Source organism: Scyliorhinus torazame, chromosome 9, assembly GCF_047496885.1.
Source record: "Scyliorhinus torazame isolate Kashiwa2021f chromosome 9, sScyTor2.1, whole genome shotgun sequence".
Lineage (NCBI taxonomy): Eukaryota > Metazoa > Chordata > Chondrichthyes > Carcharhiniformes > Scyliorhinidae > Scyliorhinus > Scyliorhinus torazame.
The window spans coordinates 160,665,439-160,683,388 of NC_092715.1; positions in this window are offsets into that span (position 1 = coordinate 160,665,439).

Sequence of the window (17,950 nt, forward strand, 5' to 3'; positions counted from 1 at the left end):
TAAGTATGTACCGGTCAGGCAGGGAGGAAGGCGTCGAGCGAGGGAACCGTGGTTTACCAAAGAAGTGGAATCTCTTGTTAAGAGGAAGAAGGAGGCCTATGTGAAGATGAGGTGTGAAGTTTCAGTTGGGGCGATGGATAGTTACAAGGTAGCGAGGAAGGATCTAAAGAGAGAGCTAAGACGAGCAAGGAGGGGACATGAGAAGTATTTGGCAGGTAGGATCAAGGAAAACCCAAAAGCTTTCTATAGGTATGTCAGGAATAAGCGAATGACTAGGGAAAGAGTAGGACCAGTCAAGGACAGGGATGGGAAGTTGTGTGTGGAGTCTGAAGAGATAGGCGAGATACTAAATGAATATTTTTCGTCAGTATTCACTCAGGAAAAAGATAATGTTGTGGAGGAGAATGCTGAGACCCAGGCTAATAGAATAGATGGCATTGAGGTACGTAGGGAAGAGGTGTTGACAATTCTGGACAGGCTGAAAATAGATAAGTCCCCGGGTCCTGATGGGATTTATCCTAGGATTCTCTGGGAGGCCAGGGAAGAGATTGCTGGACCTTTGGCTTTGATTTTTATGTCATCATTGGCTACAGGAATAGTGCCAGAGGATTGGAGGATAGCAAATGTGGTCCCTTTGTTCAAAAAGGGGAGCAGAGACAACCCCGGCAACTATAGACCGGTGAGCCTCACGTGTGTAGTGGGTAAAGTCTTGGAGGGGATTATAAGAGACAAGATTTATAATCATCGAGATAGGAATAATATGATCAGGGATAGTCAGCATGGCTTTGTGAAGGGGAGGTCATGCCTCACAAACCTTATCGCATTCTTTGAGAAGGTGGCTGAACAGGTCGACGAGGGTAGAGCAGTTGATGTGGTGTATATGGATTTCAGCAAAGCGTTTGATAAGGTTCCCCACGGTAGGCTATTGCAGAAAATACAGAGGCTGGGGATTGAGGGTGATTTAGAGATGTGGATCAGAAATTGGCTAGCTGAAAGAAGACAGAGGGTGGTGGTTGATGGGAAATGTTCAGAATGGAGTTCAGTTACAAGTGGAGTACCACAAGGATCTGTTCTGGGGCCGTTGCTGTTTGTCATTTTTATCAATGACCTAGAGGAAGGCGCAGAAGGGTGGGTGAGTAAATTTGCAGACGATACTAAAGTCGGTGGTGTTGTCGATAGTGTGGAAGGATTTAGCAGGTTACAGAGGGATATAGATAAGCTGCAGAGCTGGGCTGAGAGGTGGCAAATGGAGTTTAATGTAGAGAAGTGTGAGGTGATTCACTTTGGAAGGAATAACAGGAATGCGGAATATTTGGCTAATGGTAAAGTTCTTGGAAGTGTGGATGAGCAGAGGGATCTAGGTGTCCATGTACATAGATCCCTGAAAGTTGCCACCCAGGTTGATAGGGTTGTGAAGAAGGCCTATGGAGTGTTGGCCTTTATTGGTAGAGGGATTGAGTTCCGGAGTCAGGAGGTCATGTTGCAGCTGTACAGAACTCTGGTACGGCCGCATTTGGAGTATTGCGTACAGTTCTGGCCATCGCATTATAGGAAGGACGTGGAGGCTTTGGAGAGGGTGCAGAGGAGATTTACCAGGATGTTGCCTGGTATGGAGGGAAAATCTTATGAGGAAAGGCTGATGGACTTCAGGTTGTTTTCGTTGGAGAGAAGAAGGTTAAGAGGAGACTTAATAGAGGCATACAAAATGATCAGGGGGTTAGATAGGGTGGACAGCGAGAGCCTTCTCCCGCGGATGGAAATGGCTGGCACGAGGGGACATAGCTTTAAACTGAGGGGTAACAGATATAGGACAGAGGTCAGAGGTAGGTTCTTTCCGCAAAGAGTAGTGAGGCCATGGAATGCCCTACCTGCTACAGTAGTGAACTCGCCAACATTGAGGGCATTTAAAAGTTTATTGGATAAACATATGGATGATAATGGCATAGTGTAGGTTAGATGGCTTTTGTTTCGGTGCAACATCGTGGGCCGAAGGGCCTGTACTGCGCTGTATCGTTCTATGTTCTATGTTCTATTCTTTTATTCCTGACATATCTATAGAAAGCTTTAGGGTTATCCTTGATCCTACCTGCCAAAGACTTCTCATGTCCCCTCCTGGCTCTTCTTAACTCTCTCTTTAGGTCCTTCCTAGCTAACTTGTAACTCTCGAGCGCCCTAACTGAACCTTCATGTCTCATCTGTACATAAGTCTCCTTCTTCCTCTTGACCAGTGTTTCGACTGCTTTAGTAAACCACGGTTCCCTCACTCGACCATTTTCTCCCTGCCTGACAGGTACATACTTATCAAGGACACGCAGTAGCTGTTCCTTGAACAAGCTCCACATTTCCATTGTGCCCAATCCCTGTTGTTTTCCTCTCCATCCAATGCATCCTAAGACTTGCCTCATCGCATCATAATTGCCTTTGCCCCAGATATAACTCTTGCCCTGCGGTATATACCTATCCCTTTCCATCACTAAAGTAAACGTAATCGAATTGTGGTCACTATCACCAAAGTGCTCACCTACCTCCAAATCTAACACCTGTCCTCATTACCCAGTACCAAATCCAATATGGCCTCGCCTCTCGTTCGCCTATCTACATACTGTGTCAGGAAACCCTCCTGCACACATTGGACAAAAAGGGACCCATCTAATGTACTCGAACTATAGCGTTTCCAGTCAATATTTGGAAAGTTAAAGTCCCCGATAACAACTACCCTGTTGCTTTCGCTCCTATCCAGAATCATCTTTGCAATCCTCTCCTCTACATCTCTGGAACTTTTCGGAGGCCTATAGAAAACCCCTAACAGGGTGACCTCTCCTTTCCTGTTTCTAGCCTCAGCCCATACTACCTCAGTAGACGAGTCCTCATCAAACGTCCTTTCTGCCACTGTAATACTGTCCTTGACTAACAATGCCACCCCTCCCCCTCTTTAACCACCTTCCCTGAGCTTATTGAAATATCTAAATCCCGGCACCTGCAACAACCATTCCTGTCCCTGCTCTATCCATGTCTCCGAAATGGCCACAACATCGAAGTCCCAGGTACCAACCCATGCCGCACGTTCACCCACCTTATTCCGGATGCTGCTGGCATTGAAGAAGACACACTTTAAACCACCTTCCTGCCTGCCGGTACACTCCTGCAACTTTGAAACCCTACTCATGACCTCACTACTCTCAACCTCCTGTATACTGGAGCTACAATTCAGGTTCCCCAGCCCCTGCTGAACTAGTTTAAACCCTCCCGAAGAGCATCAGCAAATTTCCCCCCCAGAATATTGGTACCCCTCTGGTCCAGGTGTAGACCATCCCGTTTGTAGAGGTCCCACCGATCCCAGAATGAGCCCCAATTATCCAGAAATCTGAAACCCTCCCTCCTGCACCATCCCTGTAGCCACGTGTTCAACTCCTCTCTCTCCCTATTCCTCGTCTCGCTATCACGTGGCACGGGTCACAACCCAGAGATAATAACTCTGTTTGTCCTAGATCTAAGTTTCCACTCTAGCTCCCTGAATTCCTGCCTTACATCCCTATCCCTTTTCCTCCCTATGTCGTTGGTACCTATGTGGACCACGACTTGGGGCTGCTCCCCCTCCCCCTTAAGGATCCCGAAAACACTATCCGAGACATCACGCACCCTGGCACCTGGGAGGCAACACACCAACCATGAGTCTCTCTCGTTCCCACAGAATCTCCTATCTATCCCCCTAACTATGGAGTCTCCAATGACTAATGCTCTACTCCTCTCTCCCCTTCCCTTCTGAGCAACAGGGACAGACTCTGTGCCAGAGATCTGTACCCCATGGCTTAACCCTGGTAAGTCGTCCCCCCCAACAGTATCCAAAGCGGTACACTTGTACTAAGGGGAACGGCCACAGGGGATCCCTGTACTGACTGCTTCCTCCCAGCTCCTCTCACCGTCACCCATCCATCTTTATTCTTCGGAGTAACTACATCCCTGAAGCTTCTATCTATGACGAACTCTGCCACCCGAATGATCCAAAGTTCATCCAACTCCAGCTCCAGTTCCCTAACGCTGTTTCTGAGGAGCTGGAGATGGGTGCACTTCCCACAGATGAAATCAGCAGGGACACTGACGGCGTCCCTCACCTCAAACATTCTGCAGGAGGAACATTGCACTACCATCCCTGTCATCCCCTCTAGATTAAAAAAAAGAAAGAAAGAGCTTACCTGTTATTCACTCCCCTTCTCAGCAAGCACTCACTCAGCAACCTCTGCGCCCCGCACGATAACACCTGAGGGAAAATAAATAAAAACTACTTACCAGTCACCAGCCAATCCCTTACCTGCAGGCTGTGACATCACGGTTCAACTTTCCACTTCTACCTGCCCTCGAGCCTTCCTCTTGATCTTTGCAGCGGTTGTTTTTTTTTGGTTAGAGGAGGGGTAGGGAGGGAAACACTGAAGAAGTGACGGATTTGCCGGGCCCATGATTGACACTCAGGAGGCTGACAAGCTGCAGCCGCATATACACACTTCACTTCCCACACACACCATCCCAGCCAACAAGGTGACAGCAAGGAGAGCAACACCATGATTTACGGATGCCAAGCTGGAGACCCTCCTGGAGGCGGTGGAGGAGAGGCGGTTCACCCTGTACCTCGGGCCGGGAACCGCCATTTGCTGTGCTTGGGCGCAGGTGGCAGAGGCGGTCAGCGCCGTGAGGAACACCGTCCGGACCGGCCTGCAGTGTAGGAAGAAGCTGCATGCCCTCCTAAGGGCAGCCAAGGTGAGTAGGCAGCACTGTGGCCCTGGCGCCAACCCCCCATCCCACACACCCGTAACCCGGCCCCTCCGCCCCACCCGGAGGGCGACCAGACCCCCACCCTGCATCACAAGTCGGCATTCACACCAGCCGCCATTGCCGGGTGTGCTGGCCACCGAGGCCACTAGCTGCCCACTCCCTGGGCTGCATGCGTCGGACAGTCCAACACAGTCGTTTCTCCTCCTGGCGAAGGCCGCTCTCAACCGCCGGGACGGGAGAAAGCTGGAGGGGGACCGCCGGACCTGCGGCCCCTCACCGTGACAGGGCAAAGGGCCCTGGACGTCGTCAGCGGCCCTGTGGAAAAGAAGGTCAGCGGGGTGGTATTCGGTCGTGGGCGAGGAAATGAGACCCTGTTCAGATGCAGTTGCCCATGCCACGTGTGTCAGACCCCCGCGCCGCGCAATACCACCCCACACCACCCTCAGCTTCACCCCCAAACAACCCTCTCCACCACACTCGCACTTGCCCTCAGCCCCACACCACTCTCACGCTCAGCATCCCCCTCACCACCCTCATCCCCACCACCCCCACTCCCCTCCGGCCCCCGGTGTAATCATGCGTCTTGTCTTGTGTCGTGCAGGACCTGCTGGTGATGAGGGGGGTCCATCGGGTGTCGGCCACCCCCAGTCAGTGCCACAGCCTGAGCCTCTCCCCATGAGCAGAGCAGTGACGCTGAGAGCAGCTCGGACAGCAGCCCTCCACCCGAGACTCGGAAGACTCTGGAGCACGCGTCTGATATTGACAGTGATTTCCTGTCACAGCTGTCTCCAACACCCTCCACCATCCGAGAGACACTCACCTCGGTCTGGGCACTTTAGTGAAGAGGATCCTGGGACACTATCTCGTGCGCACCACACATCACATCCAGTACAGCAGGTGGAGGTAGGAACTCCTGAAGGGGTGGACGGTCGGAGGGCAGGCCACCTCCAGGGACTAGCTGCCATCCAGACGGGTTTCAGGCTTCTAGATCTGACAGTCCCATCAATTGTGGAGATGCAGTCGCAGAGCCAGGGACTACATGAGGGGTTGTCGGTGAGGATCTGACACCTGCAGGTGCAATTGGAGGAGCCCAACCGCGTGCAGGAGCAGGAGGTGGTGCCGACTATGCGAGCCACCCAGGCCAACACCGCACGGGTGGCGTCCGCAGTGGAGGTATTGGGGGCGACGGTTTTGGCTATGGATCAGCATGTCCAAGGCCTGGGGCATTCTGTGCAGGCGCTGGCCGAGGCCCAGGTCAGGGTTGCCCTCTCACAGCCAGCCATGTGCAAGAGCCACCTGGAAATTGCAGCGGTGCTTCTGAGCGTGGCCCAGTCACAGCAGACCCTGGCTGGGAACGTCAGTGGCATTGCCCAGACGCTGGCTGACATGGCGCAGACGCAGAGGGAGGTGGACCAGTCCCAGAGGGAGATGGCAGAGTCACTGGCTGACGTGATACAGACCCAGAAGGTGGTGACACAGTCAATGGGTGATGTGGTACAGTCCCAGATGGAGATGGTCCACTCCCTGTGCTCCATGCCATAAGCGGCAGATCCTTGTCGAGACCAGAGAGGGCCTCCAGGTCTCAGCGCCAGGTGTCCAGGGAGCCTCAGGGGACAGCTCCACCTGCACCCCTATCCCATGGAATAGACTGGGGGCCACCGGGCACCCCGAGGGAGGAGGAGATGATGGGGCCCGTGCCAGTGACTCCCTGGCGCATTTGATGGGCAGTGGCAGAACAAGGTAAACCATGCCAACTGCAGAACCTGACCAGCAGCCATGCGCATCCAGGCCCGGTCGCCCAGAAGATGGCCAACGGGGACCCAGTGGGAGGCATGGTAGCACAGTGGGTCGCACTGTTGCTTCACAGTGCCAGGGTCCCAGGTTCGATTCCCGGCTTGGGTCACTGTCTGTGCGGAGTCTGCACATTCTCCCCGTGTCTGCGTGGGTTTCCTCCAGGTGCTGCACTTTCCTCCCACACGTCCCGAAAGACATGCTGTTAGGTGAATTGGACATTCTGAATTCTCCCTCAGTGTACCCGAACAGGCGCCATAGTGTGGCGACTAGGGGATTTTCACAGTAACTTCATTAGTTAACACAGTAAGTGTTAATATATGCCTACTTGTGACAATAAAGATTACTATTATGGGCAGCACGGTAGCATAGTAGTTAGCACAGTTGCTTCACAGCTCCAGGGTTCCAGGTTCGATTCCCGGCTTGTGCGGAGTCTGCACGTTCTCCCCGTGTCTGCGTGGGTTTCCTCCGGGTGCTCCGGTTCTCTCTCACAGTCCAAAGATGTGCAGGTTAGGTGGATTATCATAGATTATAATAGAATTTACAGTGCAGAAGGAGGCCATTTGGCCCATCGAGTCTGCACCGGCTCATGGAAAGAGCACCCTACCCAAGGTCAACACCTCCACCCTATCCCCGTAATTCAGTAACCCCACCCAACACTAAGGGCAATTTTGGACACTAAGGGCAATTTATCATGGCCAATCCACCTAACCTGGACATCTTTGGACTGTGGGAGGAAACCGGAGCACCCGGAGGAAACCCACGCACACACGGGGAGGATGTGCAGACTCCGCACAGACAGAGACCCAAGACGGAATTGAACCTGGGACCCTGAAGCTGTGAAGCAATTGTGCTATCCACAATGCTACCGTGCTGCCCACAATTGGCCACGGTAAATTGCCCTTAGTGTCCACAAAGGTTGTGTGGGGTTACGGTGATAGGGTGAAGGTGTGGGATTGGGTAGGGTGCTCTTTCCAAGGGCCGGTGCAGTCTCTGTGGTGTTGGGTGTTCTGACACACAGATGAGCCAACACAGTTGCATATGGTACAACGCTTCTTTATTTAAACTTACTATTTACAGTTTGGTCTTTGCACTCTGCACGTGGGGGGTTCCCTGCTTGTGGTGTTTTAACAGCTCTTTCTTGTTCCCTTCTCCCCAGACCTACTGAACACCAGGTGTCGTGCTCGTGCTTTTTATATGGTTGGTGTTCTTGTCTGTGATTGGTTGTGGTGTTGTGTACTCTGATTTGCCTGTTAGTGTGTCCATCATGATGTGTGTGTTTGAATATCATGACATCCCCCCTTTTTACAAAGATATGTGCCTACGTGGTGATAAATATGATCGTGTCGTGAGTGCATCTAGGAGTGTGTGTGTGTCGTGTGCAGCATGTGCATATGACGGAACTATGTACATGGGGCGATGTCGGGTGCGTCACATGAGCCAAGTTGTACCATAACATAACATAAATGCGAACGAGAGAAGAAGAAAAAAAAAAAAAAAAAACTTGAACAGTTGTCCAGTCAGACGACCTCTGGAACGATAAACAACAACAGGTTATCATGTAAAATTGTGCAACTTGTTAAACATATGAACGGTATTATAAGTCCAGTCTAACGGGCTTGCGACGAGTTCGGGTTGACCGCCTCAAGGGTGGATCAAGAACCACCGGCTGCTGTGCAGGCATGGCCATGGGTGGCGATGGAAAGGGCGTGATGTGCGGCAGCTCCACAAAGTCATCCTCGGAAGCCTGTTGAGGATCTGGCGTGTGCGTGCTGTGTGGCTGTGAGCGTGGAAGTCGGCGAAGGGCGCGCCGATTGCGGCGACGCACGGAACCATCCGGCATGCGAACCAGGAACGAGCGGGGAGCCACTTGTCGGAGGACTTCGGCCGGTGCTGACCAGCCACCATACAGTTGATGGACGCGTACTTTGTCTCCGGAGGACAGGGGGGGCAGGTCCATCGCTCGTGTGTCGTACCGACTTTTCTGGCGATCACGCTGCAGTTGCATGTTCCGAAGAACCGCCTCATGGTCTGTCGTTGGTGCCAGGATGGACGGTACCGTCGTCCTGAGGGAGCGACCCATTAGTAGCTGCGCTGGCGAGAGACCCGTGGATAACGGGGCCGATCGATAGGCTAGCAAGGCAAGGTTAAAGTCCGATCCGGCAGCAGCCGCCTTGCACAGGAGCCGCTTGGCGATGTGGACACCCTTTTCAGCCTTCCCGTTCGATTGTGGATGCAGAGGGCTGGACGTCACATGAGTGAAACCATATGCTGCGGCAAAGGACGACCATTCACGGCTGGCAAAACAAGGTCCATTGTCTGACATGACAGTCCTTGGAATGCCATAGCGAGCAAATGTTTCCTTGCAGGCCCCAATGACTGCGGACGACGTCAGATCATGGAGAGGCATGACTTCCGGGTAGTTTGAGAAGTAGTCTATAATAACAATGTAATCTCTGCCTAGCGCGTGAAATAGGTCAACACCCACCTTCGCCCAGGGGGACGTCACCATCTCGTGTGGTAGAAGTGTTTCCGGAGGTTGCGCCGGCTGAAACCTCTGACAGGTTGTGCAGTTGAGCACCATGTTGGCTATGTCTTCATTAATACCCGGCCAATATACCGCCTCCCGGGCCCTTCGTCTGCATTTTTCGACGCCCAAGTGGCCTTCGTGTAGTTGATGAAGAATCATCTGGCGCACGCTGTGCGGAATAACGATCCTGTGTGATTTCATAAGGACCCCGTCTATGTTGGTGAGATCATCTCGCACATTATAAAACTGGGGGCACTGCCCTTTTAGCCACCCTTCCGTCATGTGGCGCATCACTCGCTGCAGAAGGGGGTCAGTCGCCGTCTCTGCGCGTATGTGGGCCAGACTAGGATCATCAGCTGGCAGATTTGCTGCTGTCAGAGTTACGTGTGCCTCAATTTGACGCACGAACCCCTCCGCATCTGGTGGTGTGCTCACTGCTCGGGAAAGAGTGTCCGCCACGATGAGTTCCTTCCCCGGAGTGTAGATCAGTTCAAAATCGTACCTCCTGAGTTTAAGTAAGATGCGCTGGAGGCGAGGAGTCATGTCGTTCAGGTCTTTGTTAATGATGTTGACCAGGGGGCGGTGGTCAGTTTCGACCGTAAATCGTGGCAGGCCATACACATAGTCGTGGAACTTGTCCAGTCCAGTTAACAAGCCCAGGCATTCTTTTTCGATTTGCGCGTAGCGCTGTTCGGTAGGGGTCATGGCTCGTGAGGCATACGCAACCGGGGCCCATGATGACGTGCTGTCTTTTTGCAGGAGTACCGCTCCAATACCAGATTGGCTGGCGTCTGTTGAGATCTTTGTAGGGCGCGTCGTGTCAAAGAAGGCCAGCACTGGTGCCGTGACCAGTTTGTGCTTGAGCTCCTCCCATTCCCGCTGATGCGATTGGTGCCAGTTGAATTCTGTCGATTTTTTTACGAGATGGCGCATATTTGTTGTATGAGAAGCCAGGTTGGGAATGAACTTCCCAAGGAAGTTGACCATGCCCAGGAATCTTAAGACAGCCTTCTTGTCAGCCGGTCGTGGCATGGCTGTGATGGCGCTAACCTTGTCTGCATCGGGACGGACCCCTGACCTTGAGATGTGGTCCCCGAGGAATTTCAGCTCCGTCTGGCCGAAGGCACACTTCGCACGGTTGAGACGCAGGCCATTTTGTCGTATGCGGGTAAAGACACGTCGTAGACGATGCATGTGTTCCTGCGGAGTGGTGGACCAAATGATGATATCGTCCACATATACACGTACCCCTTCGATGCCTTCCATCATCTGCTCCATAATGCGGTGGAATACTTCAGATGCCGAAATGATGCCGAATGGCATCCGGTTGTAGCAGAATCTGCCAAAAGGGGTGTTGAATGTGCATAGTCTTCGGCTGGCCGGGTCCAGTTGGATCTGCCAGAATCCTTTGGACGCATCCAATTTAGTGAATATTTTGGCTCGCGCCATCTCGCTGGTGAGGTCTTCTCGTTTCGGGATGGGATAGTGTTCCCGCATGATATTGTTATTCAGATCTTTTGGATCTATACATATACGGAGCTCACCAGAGGGCTTCTTTACACAGACCATGGAGCTGACCCATGGCGTGGGCTCCGTGACCCTGGATAGGACCCCTTGGTCCTGAAGAATCTGCAGTTGTGCCTTGAGGCGGTCTTTGAGTGGCGCAGGAACCCTGCGAGGTGCGTGAACGACAGGGATGGCGTCCGGTCTGAGTCGAATCTTGTACGTGTATGGCAATGTCCCCATGCCTTCAAAAACCTCCTGGTTGTGAGCAAGGAGGGAATGGAGATTTGCGTGGAACTCAGCATCCGGGAAGTCGGATGTCTCATCTGGAGAGAGAGACATAATGCGCTGTACCAGGTGAAGGACCTTACACGCCTGTGCGCCCAGTAACGAGTCCTTTGATGAGCCGACAACTTCGAAGGGGAGTGTGGCCGTGTACCTCTTGTGCGTCACCTGTAGCTGGCAAGATCCTATGGACGGGATGACGTTCCCGTTATAGTCAACCATCTTGAGCCGGGATGGCGTGATGGGTGGTTTGACCTTCATGGCCTGGACTGCAGAGTAAGCAATCAGGTTGGCGGATGCGCCGGTGTCCAGACGGAAGGCGACGCGAGATCGGTTGACCGTCAGGGTGGCACACCACTCATCAGCTGGATTGATGGCATTGACCTTGTTGACAACAATGACGGAAACTCGGAAGGCATCCTGGTCATCTGCATCACTTAACTGGAAGTCTTGATGCGTGGGCTGGACGGTCCTGACTCGTCTGCGAGGTTGTCGAGGATGCGCGGGATCCATGGGTTGAGCCGAACGACAGTGGGCTGCGTAGTGGCCCATCGTGGCACATCTGTGGCACTGTCGGTTTTTTGCAGGACATTGCCCTTTTAAATGTAGAGCTCCACAATTGCCGCACGTCATGACGTCACGGCGTTCGTTGCGCCACTGCGCATGCGCAGTGCGATCTTGCGGTGGGCGCGCCTGCGCAGTGCGTCCCTCGTTGTGGCCGTTATTTTTGGCGCGCACCTGCGCGGGAGACCGCGAAAAGCGCGGGAAGCGGCCGCTGTCGTCCGGGCCGTGGGTCGGGAAGTAATCGACGGCCTGGATGCGTTCGACGTCGTGGGCGGCCTGGCTTGCCGATTCGACGGCTGGGGACCCCCTCCGTGCCAACTCGGACGCCTGAAATCGGGCAAAACGGCAGGTAGCATTTTCGTGGAGGACACAGGCTTCCACAGCAGACGCTAAGGTGAGGCTTTTCATTTTAAGAAGCTGCTGGCGTAGGCCACTAGAGGCAACGCCAAAAACAATCTGGTCCCTGATCATGGACTCTGTGGTGGTGCCGTAACCGCAGGACTGCGCTAGAATCCGGAGGTGCGTCAAAAAGGGTTGAAAAAGCTCCTCCTTACCTTGCAGGCGTTGCTGAAAGAGGTATCTTTCAAAACTTTCATTTACTTCAACTTGAAAGTGCTGGTCCAGTTTGAGGATGACCGTGTCATATTTGGCTTGGCTTTCGCCTTCTTCGAACACCAGTGAGTTGAAAACGTCGGTTGCGTGCGGACCTGCGTAGAAGAGGAGCATTGCAATCTTCGAGTCATCCGAGACATTCTGTTTTTCGGTGGCACGGATGTACAGGTCAAATCGCTGCCTGTAGAGCTTCCAGTTGGTACCTAGGTTCCCCGTGACTTGCATCGGCTGCGGTTTGCCGGTGTGGTCCATGTCCAGAATGGCAGGTTAGTAGGCAGGTATCGATCCACTCCTGTACCATGTGGTGTTGGGTGTTCTGACACACAGATGAGCCAACACAGTTGCATATGGTACAACGCTTCTTTATTTAAACTTACTATTTACAGTTTGGTCTTTGCACTCTGCACGTGGGGGGTTCCCTGCTTGTGGTGTTTTAACAGCTCTTTCTTGTTCCCTTCTCCCCAGACCTACTGAACACCAGGTGTCGTGCTCGTGCTTTTTATATGGTTGGTGTTCTTGTCTGTGATTGGTTGTGGTGTTGTGTACTCTGATTTGCCTGTTAGTGTGTCCATCATGATGTGTGTGTTTGAATATCATGACAGTCTCGATGGGCTGAATGGCCTCCTTCTGCACTGTAACTTCTATGATTCTATGATTATTAGGTTGCAGGGCAGGAATCACACCTCTACTCCTGATGTACCGTCTAGGATCCACAAAGATGTAGTGTTAGGGCCCGTAAGGCCAGAACGTTAGACACCAGTTAAGTTGGCACAAGTGCAGGGCACCGTTTAGTTATAGGGGTTGGGGCACAAATCTGTAGATACGTTGTCCCATTAAACACCTGCTCACACTTTTCCAACCTGCCTCGGTGCTCTGTCAGATGGGTGTGAGGGGTGGGCTGGTCTGGACTGCCCCAGAGTGGGAGCGGGGGTGGGGTGGAATGGGTGAACGCTGTGAGTGGCTGGGTACCCATCACTGTCACCCCAGGAATTCGATGAGACCACGTGATGGAACGAGCAGCTCGCATGCAGGGATCACCCAGGTGGACAGTGGAAAGTGCTACCGTGGGCTGGAGTCAGACATTGTGAAATGATGCGGAGCACCAGAGCTCATTGCGTAAAGGGTTCTCCATCCCATAGACCAGACCCGATGTTACTTCCAACCCAGGGCGTGCACCCTGTAGTGCGGCAGGTCTGTATCACAGAGGGGTTGCAGGAGGGGGTGGGGGGTGGGGGTGGGGGCGGGGAATGTGGTGTCCATGCCCCGGTCTAGTATCCCCCACTCCCCAATCGGTGAACCTGGAGACGCTCAGAGCGTCCCATGTGCATTGACCCTGACGCACCTGTCATGCGGCCTCCCTTGCCTGTCTGGGACCCATGTCCTGCCTGTGGTAAACCACTGTTGCACCTCTATTGGGTGATGTATGGTAGGATCTGTACTACAGGTATGTTGGTGGTCCCTGCCTGCTGGCTCCGCCCAGTAGGCGGAGTATAAATATGTGTGTCCTCCATGCTGCAGCCATTTCGCCAGCTGCTGTGGGAGGCCACACATCTTAGAGCAATAAAGCCTCAGTTGTACCCAACTCAAGTCTTTGTGCAATTGATCGTGCCTCACTGCCCACCCTCCCGCTCTTGCACATCCTCCTCATTGGACGAGGCCAGGCGTTCATCCTCGTGCTCCAGCGCCTCTGCTGCGCGATTTTGTGGAGGACTCAGCAGGCCACCACGATATGGGCGACCATCTCAGCATCATACTGGAGGGCCCCTCCAGAGTGGTCCAGGCACCTGAACCGCATCTTCAAGAGGCCGAAGTACCGCTCGATCATGCTCTTGGTTGCTGCATGGGCGTCGTTGTAGCGGGTGTGCCTGGATGAAGGCTTCGTACACACTGCTCGAGTTTCGCGCACAGACATTTGTGATGCGCAGCTGATGGTCACATATCAGCTGCTCGTTCATCGAGTGGAACTTTTTTCAGTTGGTGTAGAGCATCTGCACGTGCTCATAGGGGGACAGGCATTCCGCCGATCACCCCCTGGAACTCGGGGCATGTCGTCGATGAAGGCGAACCCCGCTGTTCGGGCATCCTGGCTCGGCCCACATTGAAATGGATGTATTAAACCGACTGGTCATATAGGGCCTCCATAAAGGCACGGGTGCACCAAGGTCTGTGAGATCTCGAGCAGGTTCCCACTCGACGCCTGTAAGGACCCCGTGGCGTAAAGGTTCAGGGAGATCGTCACCTTGACGGCCACCGGGAGCGGGTGTCCTCCCCCATACCCCCGCGGTGCCAGGTGGGCCATCATCTGGCAGATATGTCGCACTGTCTCCCTGCTCAGCCGGAATCTTCTACGACATACCCGGTCCGGCAGGTCCTCGAATGACAGGCAGTGCCGGTACACATGAGGCCTCATGCAGTGCCTTTTGTACCTCCTTCTCCATCCTGGGCTGCTGCCTCCTGTTCCTCTGGGGTAAACTCCGCTGCTGCAGCTTAGTCTTCCTCGAGCAGCTCCAGCTCGTACAGTGCAGGGCATCCCCCAGGGCTGCAGAGACTAGCAGGTAAGCCACCATTGCTGGGTGAATTCAGTTGGAAAGCCACAATTGCTGGGTGAATTCCAATATCTATTGCCTGCAGGGGAAAAGAGGCCGACATGTTAGCCCATGTAGCTCGTGCCCAACCAGGTCCACTGGGCTACATGGTGGCCCCGGCAGCAACCACATGTTTCTTCCCCCCCCCCCCCCCCCCCCCTCCACCCCCCATCTCCACCCCTGCACCTTTGGCCCTGTCGTATCCCGGCACCGTGGGGGAATCTGGCCCTAGCACCAATCCCTGCTGCCAGGGGTACCATCAGCTAGCGCTGCCAATGCCAGCAGTACATTCTGCGGCTCCCTCCTGGCGCCCTTGTAAGGTCTACAGTGAGCATTGCACTTGGGTGGGCTGCGTGATGCCCTGTGGAGGGAACACCTCAGGAATTCAGCCCATCAGAGGCGGAGAACCGCTGAGGCCCCAGAGAATACCGGGTCAGGCCCGCTAATGATGTGCAAACGGTATTTACTCTCTGTGCGTTCCGGACCGCATTTACGCCTCTGTCGAGGTGACGGAGAATTGCGATTTGGCGTCCAATTGGCGCCTGCCACAATTTCGGCATGGGAAACGATTCTCCGCCCAATCACATTTTCCGATTTTGCCGTCAGCCAACAGAGAATCCCGCCAATAAAGTCTGAGGAAGTTAAAGTGTCATTCATTGCCTTCAGGAAAGATTACAGGCACAATCTGCCAGCCGTGTTGCACTCAAATGGCAGTTCAACACGGCTGGTAGATGCTGGGAGAAGTCTCCCGTGGGCTGTCCGACAGCCAGTACGCCTCACAAGATCTACCCAGGACTCGTGAGGCATCGAAATCAGGATCCCGCCCACAATGGACAGGACCAAGCCTTGCATGTCGAAGTAGGTATAAAACCTGCTAAGGCATGCTGACCCAGAATCTATCGGCATCTACCGGCCTCCCCAGGTGCCGTTCAGTACTGGTCCACACAAATGTGCACCTGGCAGAACGGCATCGGGGACATCGCATGACCCTGGGTGGTTAGGGGCAGGGCAGGGTGGCCTTCTGGCTCTCCCCCTTGAAAGAGGGCACCTTGGTACTGCTGTACTGGCACCTTGGTCCTGCCATCCTGGCATTGCAAAGCCAGCAGGAGCACTGCCAGGGTGCCAGGGAGGCAGTTCTAGGATGCCTATGTGCCAGGGTGGCACTGCTAAGGGCACATGAAAGGAGCGTGGTGGGAGAGGTGTATGAAGGGTGGGGAGGTGCAGAGCAGGTATGACGGGCCCTCTGGAAGGTTGGGAGAAGTGAAGAGCTCTAGTAGGGAGGGCCCCAAGTGGGCGTGGGAAGGCCTGAAAAGGGGATGCCGTCAGCGACCCCATAGCGGGGTGTCATCACTTAGAGTGATGTGGGGTAATGCCCATGTGTGTGCGGGGTGACATTGCCCATGGGTGGGGAGGCCTACAAGCCTACTTAAAGATCGGGGCACCCTTTCAAAATGGTGGCCCGATCTCGGAGGAGCTGGTCTGGCCAACGAGTTCAGCTCCCCAGTGATGAAAATCATTCTCAGTGTACTTGACCAGGGAGAAATACCAGGGCCCGGAAATGTGACCAAGTGTGCTTTTCCGCTGCAAGTGATACTGTTACATGTTGCAACGTGCAACATCCCCAACAAAGGTTATCAAGGGTGGACAGAATGTGGAGTTGAGGCCACAATTAGAGCAGTCATGATTTTATTGAATGGTGGAGCAGGCTTGAAGTGCTGAACAGCCCCTTACTGCTGGTCCTAATTCGTAACTTCATACTAACATCATCACAACATCTTTACAAACAAATATAAATATGTTTACCAAATTCTTTCAGACGAAGGTGCCATTTTAGGTAAGCCAGTTGAAGGCAGCATTAAACAGCATTGATTTAATTTGTGAACATTTCACGGGTAATATTTGTGTTTATCAAGGAATGCTATAATTGAATCTGGTATTGAGTCTGTCTTGGGATTGACTGGGAGCAGGATCCATGTCTTACTCATTTGCTGACATCTAACCTCACTAAAAGCCTCTAAGGAAATACGTACACATTTCAGAGTGACAGCGAACTTGGCTGACTGATCAAATCTGACCAACTGTGGAAGGATCAATGGTTTCCTGGAGAATAAAACTCGTCAGTTTGGTGCAGTGAAGTGAGAGACAGACATCTCAAAATGTTTGAAAGATACCACTTCTTCAAATTTAGAATCACAAGCTTTTGGAACGCTGCTCCTTCATCAGGTGAAAGCTCATGATTTCAAATAAACCTGTTGGCCTTTAACTCGTGTTGTGAGACCTCTTACTGTGCCCACCCCAGTCCAGCGCCAGTATCTCCACATCATTATTCAAATTTATCAGTGTGTTTCTCAAAAGGGCTTTATCCAGTTTTAAAAACTTGGAAGTGCTTCACTCATTTTGAATTACTATGTTCTTGTTGGGTATCTGATTATTGAGAACACTTTTCTATTTCTATGCTGTCAGTGTCTGAAGTATGCCCAGGTCAGGTCCAGTACAACCACCTTTAGAGTAAAACTCCTTACCATATCTTAATAAGGGCCCTAATAGCACCTGGGGAAGGCCCAATTTACAGAGACTGCATGGAGAAAAAGGGAACAAACGGCATCACATTATGCCTCTGCCCCCTCCACCAAGAGTATCCCCCTGGACAGAGTTACCAGCCTGTGACTTTAACAACAAAAAAGTGAATTTATACAGTGTTTTTAATGTAGTAAAATGCCCAAAGGCATTTCACAGGGAGTGTTATCAGACAAATGTTGCACTGAGCCACGTAAAGAGACATTAGGACTGGTGTTCAAAAGCTTGATCAAGAAGGTATATTTTAAGGAACGATTAATGGAAAAGAGAGAGAGGGTGTGATAGAAAAGAGGAGAGAGAAATCTACAAGAAGGGGATTCCAGGGTGTAATGCTTAGGCTGCTGAAATCATGGACGTAATGATGGAACAAAAGAGATCTGGGATGCTTTAGAGGCCAGTATTGGAGGAGCACAGAGATTTCACAGCATTGTAGGACTGGAGGAGATTATAAAGGGCGCAATCAGGGCAGCACGGTGGTGCAGTGGTTAGCACTGCTGCCTCACGGCGCTGAGGACCCAGGTTCGATCCCGGCTTTGGGTCACTGTCCGTGTGGAGTTTGCACATTCTCCCCGTGTTTGCGTGGGTTTCGCCTCCACAACCCAAAGATGTGCAGGTAGGTGGATTGGCCACGTTAAATTTCCCCTTAATTGGAAAAAATGAATTGGGTACTCTAAAAAAAATTTTTTTTAAAGTAAATAATGGGGGCAATTGACCGGCCATGACCTGACGGAACCGG